Below are 6,000 nucleotides of genomic sequence, written 5' to 3'. Positions count from 1 at the left end.
CCCCGCCGGCGGCTCCTATTGGCTGCGGGGCGGGCTCCGCCCCCTGACTCCCGCCGAAGGGAAGGGAGGGACCGCGTGACTGACAGGCAGCTCCGCCCCGCTATTGGCTGCCGCTGTGGTCCCGCCTCCCCGCCGGCGGCTCCCATTGGCTGCGGATCAGGCTCCGCCCCCTGACTCCCTCCCACCTCCCCCCAATGAAGGAGACGGAATGACTGACAGGCAGTTCCGCCCCGCTATTGGGCGCCGCATAGCGTCCCACCTCCCCTCCGGCAGCTCCTATTGGCTGCGGGTCGGGCTCCGCCCCCTGACTCCCTCCCTCCCGTCCATCTTCTCTCCCCCCAGCCGAAGGGGAAGGGACCGACCGAGTGATTGACAGGCAGCTCCGCCCCGCTATTGGCCGCCGCGTTGGTCCCGCCTCCCCACCGGCGGTTCCTATTGGCTGCGGATCGGGCTCCAACCTCTGACTCCCTGCCGCCGAAGGGGAGGGAGGGGCCGAGTGACTGACAGGCAGATTCTCCCCGCCGGCGGCTCCTATTGGCTGCGGGTCGGGCTCCACCCTCTGACTCCCTCCTGCCTCTCCCCCCCACCCCGAAGGGGAGAGAATGATTGACAGGCATCCCCGCCCCGCTATTGGCCGCCGCGTTGGTCCCGCCTCCCCGCCGGCGGCTCCTATTGGCTGCGGGTCGAGCTCCGCCCCGACTCCCTCCCGTCCATCTATCCTCTCCCCCCAGCCGAAGGGGATGGTGGGACCGACCGAGTGATTGATAGGCAGCCCCGCCCCGCTATTGGCCACCGCGCAGATCCCGCCTCCCCTCCGGCGGCTCTTATTGGCTGCGGGGAGGTCTCCGCCCCCTGACTCCCTCCCCCAGCCGAGAATGATTGACAGGCATCCCCGCCCCGCTATTGGCCACCAAGTAGATCCCGCCTCCCCTCCGGCGGCTCCTATTGGCTGAGGGCCGGGCTCCGCCCTCTGACTCCCTCCGACTCCCTCCTGCGTCTCCCCCCCGAAGGGGAGGGAATGATTGACAGGCATCTCCGCCCCGCTATTGGTCCCGCCTCCCCTCCGGCGGCTCCTATTGGCTGCGGGTCGGGCTTCGCCCTCTGACTCCCTCCGACTCCCTCCTGCGTCTCCCCCCAAGAAGTGGAGGAAATGACTGACAGGCAGCTCCGCCCCGCTATTGGCCGCCGCGCAGATCCCGCCTCCCCTCCGGCGGCTCCTATAGGCTGCGGATCGGTCTCCGCCCCCTTCTCCCTCCCCCCCCGCCGAGAATGATTGACAGGCACCCCCGCCCAGCTATTGGCCGTCGCGTAGATCCCGCCTTCCCTCCGGCGGCTCCTATTGGCCGCGGGTCGGGCTCCACCCTCTGACTCCCTCCTGCGTCTTCCCCCTCCGAGGTGGAGGAAATGACTGACAGGCACCCCCGCCCCGCTATTGGCCGCGGCGCAGATCCCGCCTCCCTCCCGGCGGCTCCTATTGGCTGCGGGGAGGTCTCCGCCCCCTGACTCCCTCCCCCAGCCGAGAATGATTGACAGGCACCCCCGCCCAGGTATTGGCCGTCGCGTAGATCCCGCCTTCTCTCCGGCGGCTCCTATTGGCTGCGGGTCGGGCTTCGCCCTCTGACTCCCTCCTGCCTCTCCCCCCCCACGAAGGGGGGGAACGACTGACAGGCAGACCCGCCCCGCTATTGGCCGCCGCGCAGATCCCGCCTCCCCTCCGGCGGTTCCTATTGGCTGCGGGGAGGTCTCCGCCCCCTGACTCCCTCCCCCCCCCAGCCGAGAATGATTGACAGGCAGCCCCGCCCAGCTATTGGCCTCCGCGCAGATCCCGCCTCCCCGCCGGCGGCTCCTATTGGCTGCGGATCGGGCTCCGCCCTCCGACTCCCTCCTGCCTCTCCTACCCCCCCCCCGAAGGGGAGGGAATGACTGACAGGCAGCTCCGCCCCGCTATTGGCCGCCGCGCAGATCCCGCCTCCCCTCCAGCGGCTCCTATTGGCTGCGGGGAGGTCTCCGCCCCCTGACTCCCCCCCCAGCCGAGAATGATTGACAGGCACCCCCGCCCAGCTATTGGCCGTCGCGTAGATCCCGCCTCCCCTCCGGCGGCTCCTATTGGCTGCGGGTCGGGCTTCGCCCTCTGACTCCCTCCGACTCCCTCCTGCGTCTCCCCCCAAGAAGTGGAGGAAATGACTGACAGGCGCCCCCGCCCCGCTATTGGCCGCCGCGCAGCTCCCGCCTCCCCCCCGGCGGCTCCTATAGGCTGCGGGTCGGTCTCCGCTCCCTGACTCCCTCCCCCCCTGACTCCGAGAATGACTGACAGGCGCCCCCGCCCAGCTATTGGCCGTCGCGTAGATCCCGCCTCCCCTCCGGCGGCTCCTATTGGCTGCGGGCCGGGCTCCGCCCTCTGACTCCCTCCTGCCTCTCCCCCCCAAGGGGAAAGAATGATTGACAGGCACCCCCGCCCCGCTATTGGCCGCGGCGCAGATCCCGCCTCCCCCCCGGCGGCTCCTATTGGCTGCGGACCGGTCTCCGCCCCCTGCCTCCCTCCCCCCGGCCTCCGAGAATGACTGACAGGCGCCCCCGCCCCGCCATTGGCCGCCGCCTAGATCCCGCCTCCCCCCCGGCGGCTCCCATTGGCCGCGGCCTCCCCCTCCGCCGCGTGATCGACAGCCCAGCCGGGCGGGGCGGCCCGGGGCCCGGCGCCGGGAGGACAGCTCCTTTAAGAAGGCGGAACCGACCCCATTTTTTCCCCCCCATTTTCTTTCCTCACACCCCCCAGACGGGGTTGGGGGGGGAAGAGAGGGAAGGAGGATCCCCACAGGCGGCTCCTCCCCCATCCTGGGATTAAAAAAAAAAAAAAAGAAAAAAAAAGAAGAAGAAGAAGGAGGAGGAGGAGGAGGAGGAGGAGGAAAAAATTCCAGGGCGAGCTCCGTGTGCGGGGGGAAAGCCGGGCGGCCCCGCTCCCTCCCTCCTTCCCATCCCTCCCTCCGTCGGTCCCCCTCCCTCCCTCCCTCCCTCCCCCCTTTCCCCTCCCCTCGCCCTCCTCCGCCCGCGCCGGTCGTCGCGGGGCCTCAGTTTCCCCCGTCCCGCCCGGTCCGGTCCGGCCCGGCGTCGTCGCCTCAGCCCGGCAAATGAACTCCGTCCGAGCCGCCCACCGGAGACCCAGGCGAGTGTCCAGGCCAAGACCGCTGCAGCAGCAGCAGCAGCAGCAGCAGCAGCAGCAGCCGCCGCCGCCACAACCGGCGCCGCCGCCACAAGCGGCACCACAACAGCAACCACCACCGCCGCCACAACAACAACAGCAGCAGCAACAACAGCAGCAGCCACAACAGGGGCCTCCTCCTCCTCCTCCTCCTCCGCCGCCGCCTCCTCCTCCGCCTCCTCCGCCACCGCCTCCTCCTCCTCTTCCTCCTCCTCCTCCTCCTCAGCAGCCGCCGCCGCCGCCTCAGGAGGGGAACAACGCCGGGGAGCGGGGTGAGGCCGCGAGCCGGTTTGGGGGGGCCCCCCCCCCTTCCCTTGTGTCCCCCCCCCCCCCGCCGCCGCCAAGGCCTCTGGGCCTGCGGCCTGTGCTCCCCTTCCTTCCTTCCTCCCCCCCTCCCTTCCCCCCCCTCGGTTTTGGGGGGTCCCCGTCCCCGTGCCAGCCTCGGCGCGGTCGCCCGCTTTGTTCGTTTTGGGGGTCGCGGGCCCGGAGAAGAAAGGGGGGCGCCCAAGGCGGGGGGACAAGGGGAAGTCACCAAGAGGGGGAGGGGGCTGCTTCTCCCCCCACCTTCTTTTTCTTTTCCTTATTTCCTTTTTCTGGCCCCCACCTCCTTTTTCTGGCCCCCACCTCCTTTTTCTTTCCCCCCACCTCCTTTTTCTTTCCCCCCACCTCCTTTTTCTGTCCCCCACCTCCTTTTTCTTTCCTCCCACCTCCTTTTTCTTTCCTCCCACCTCCTTTTTCTTTCCTCCCACCTCCTTTTTCTGTCCCCCCACCTCCTTTTTCTGTCCCCCCACCTCCTTTTTCTGTCCCCCCACCTCCTTTTTCTGTCCCCCCACCTCCTTTTTCTGTCCCCTACCTCCTTTTTCTGTCCCCCCACCTCCTTTTTCTGTCCCCCACCTCCTTCTTCCACCCCCTTTCTTCTTTCTACCTTTTCTGCCCCCACCTTCTTTTACTTCCCCCCTTCTCTTTGCCCCCACCCCCTTTTTTCTTCCCCCACCTTCTTTCCCCCCTTTTTTCTTCCCCCACCCCCTTTTTCTTTCCCCCACCTTCTTCCCCCCACTCCATTCCCCCCACTCCCTTTTCCTTCCCCCACCCCTTTTCCTTTCCCCACCTTCTTCCCCCCACCCCCTTTTCCTTCCCCCCACCCTCCTTTTTCCTGCCCCCACCCCCATTTCTCCCCCCTCCCCCCAGTCACGGGGCCCGTTGGAGGAGGAAGGGGGGGGGGGCGGCTCCCGTCCGCCGTTTGCTGCGCAGTGTGGCTGCCCAGCTTTGGTTCCCGACCCCCCCCCCAAAAAAAAGAGAGAGAGAGAGAGAAAGCAGCCCCCCAGCCAGGGGCCCGCAGCCCCCATCCCCTCCCTCCTTCCTCCTTCTCCTCCTCCTCCTCCTCCCACCCCTTGGTTGGGGCCGCAGACAGCTGGGCGGCCCCCTCCTTCCTCTTCCTCCCCCCCCCCCCAGGACCCCCCCCAACCTCCAGCCCCCCGGGAATCCAGGCCCACTGTGCGTGTGCGCAGTGTGGGGGTGTATGTGTGTGTCAGGCGGGCCCAAGGCCCAGGCCCCACCATTGTCTGGCCGAGCCTGTCCTCCCTTGTTGGGGGGGCGGCCAAAAGAGGGGGGTCCCCTTCCTCCCAGGCCTGTCCAAAGAGGGGATTTTCCTCCCAGAGGCCCAGCCAGGGGGAAGGGTCTTGCCCGCACCCCTCTTCGCAGCGTTGTTGTCTGAAGGAGATCGTCAGGAGACATTTTGCAGGTCGGACCCACTGGGCGGCCTTGGAATTTTTTCCTCTTGATGGCCTGCGAAGGCCGCCTCGACCCCCCCTCAAAAACCACCTCCTCCAGAGGGGCCCTCTCGGGGGTCACCATCATTCGGCGGTCACCCCCGAAACTAGTTCCATTCCTCATTTCCCCCCACACCCCACCGAGACCCTCTTCCAGAAACCCCACGGTTGCGGAGCCCGACGGGACGCGGGCCCCGTTGGCTGGAAATCCCCAAGAATCGGGGTCTCTAAATGGTGGTTCTTGGGGAAAAGGGGCATTTTGGGTGTTCCTTTTGTGCGACGTCTTGGGTGTCGTCCGCCGCTCCCCCGGTTGACACTCGGGCGGGAGAAGAGGCGGACGGGAAAAATGGTTTGGTCGAAGGACGATCCGGGAATGGGCGTCCAACGGGTTGCGTCTCGGGGGGCCTTCCGCCCGTCCGAAACCGTGGGAGCGGGCCGGAGCAGGAGAAGAAACGGTTGGATTCGAAGCCGATCTGTAATTTAATTACAATCACATTATGTCATTTTCCCCCCCCATCTCCTTGATGTTTGCGGTGGACTCCTTTTATCTCTTTTCCTTTTTTTGTGTGTGTGTGCCCCATTTTACCTACTGGTGAATGCAGAACTGCAGTTCGTCTCCAGCTCAGTCGAGATGGTTTATTCCCGACCCTTTATCCTCCCAAGTCTCCCGACAAAATCCCATTTTCCTCGCACCGTGTCGGGAAGGGCGGCCTCCTCTTTCCCCGACGAGGCTTCGCGCCTGTGGCCTTCCGTCCTAATGCTTTGTCTCGGACACCTGGAGACGGACCGCGAGTGATACTGTCTGGTCAAAATTTTGGGAATTTGGGGCCCTCCCCCAGCCGCAGACGGGATTTAAGATACCATCCGTCTCCACAGCCGGTCGGGATAAAATATATATATATAGTGGGTTGAGGGCAGGAAGAATGTAAACTCGGAGCGTGCGGATTGTGAGATTATCTCCTCAGGAAACGCGGACTACGTAGGCTCTGGTGAGCGCCTTTCTGAGCGGAGCGAGCGATCCGGAGGGGGAACCGG

General features: G+C 66.3%; 1 protein-coding gene across 2 annotated transcripts in view; it reads left to right on the top strand.

The window, feature by feature from the left end:
- Positions 1-3,427: 3,427 nt before the first annotated feature.
- The window catches only part of FBXO11 (F-box protein 11), a 91,468-nt gene continuing 88,895 nt past the window's right edge, over positions 3,428-6,000 (top strand). For both annotated transcript variants that reach the window (XM_038751069.1, XM_038751068.1), the window contains exon 1: positions 3,428-3,468. The gene's annotated coding sequence lies outside the window, so the exon portion shown is untranslated. The remainder of the gene's footprint in view (positions 3,469-6,000) is intronic.

The sequence above is a fragment of the Tachyglossus aculeatus genome, chromosome 9 (assembly GCF_015852505.1).
Source record: "Tachyglossus aculeatus isolate mTacAcu1 chromosome 9, mTacAcu1.pri, whole genome shotgun sequence".
Classification (NCBI taxonomy): domain Eukaryota; kingdom Metazoa; phylum Chordata; class Mammalia; order Monotremata; family Tachyglossidae; genus Tachyglossus; species Tachyglossus aculeatus.
This window is presented reverse-complemented; position numbering and strand designations above follow the sequence as displayed.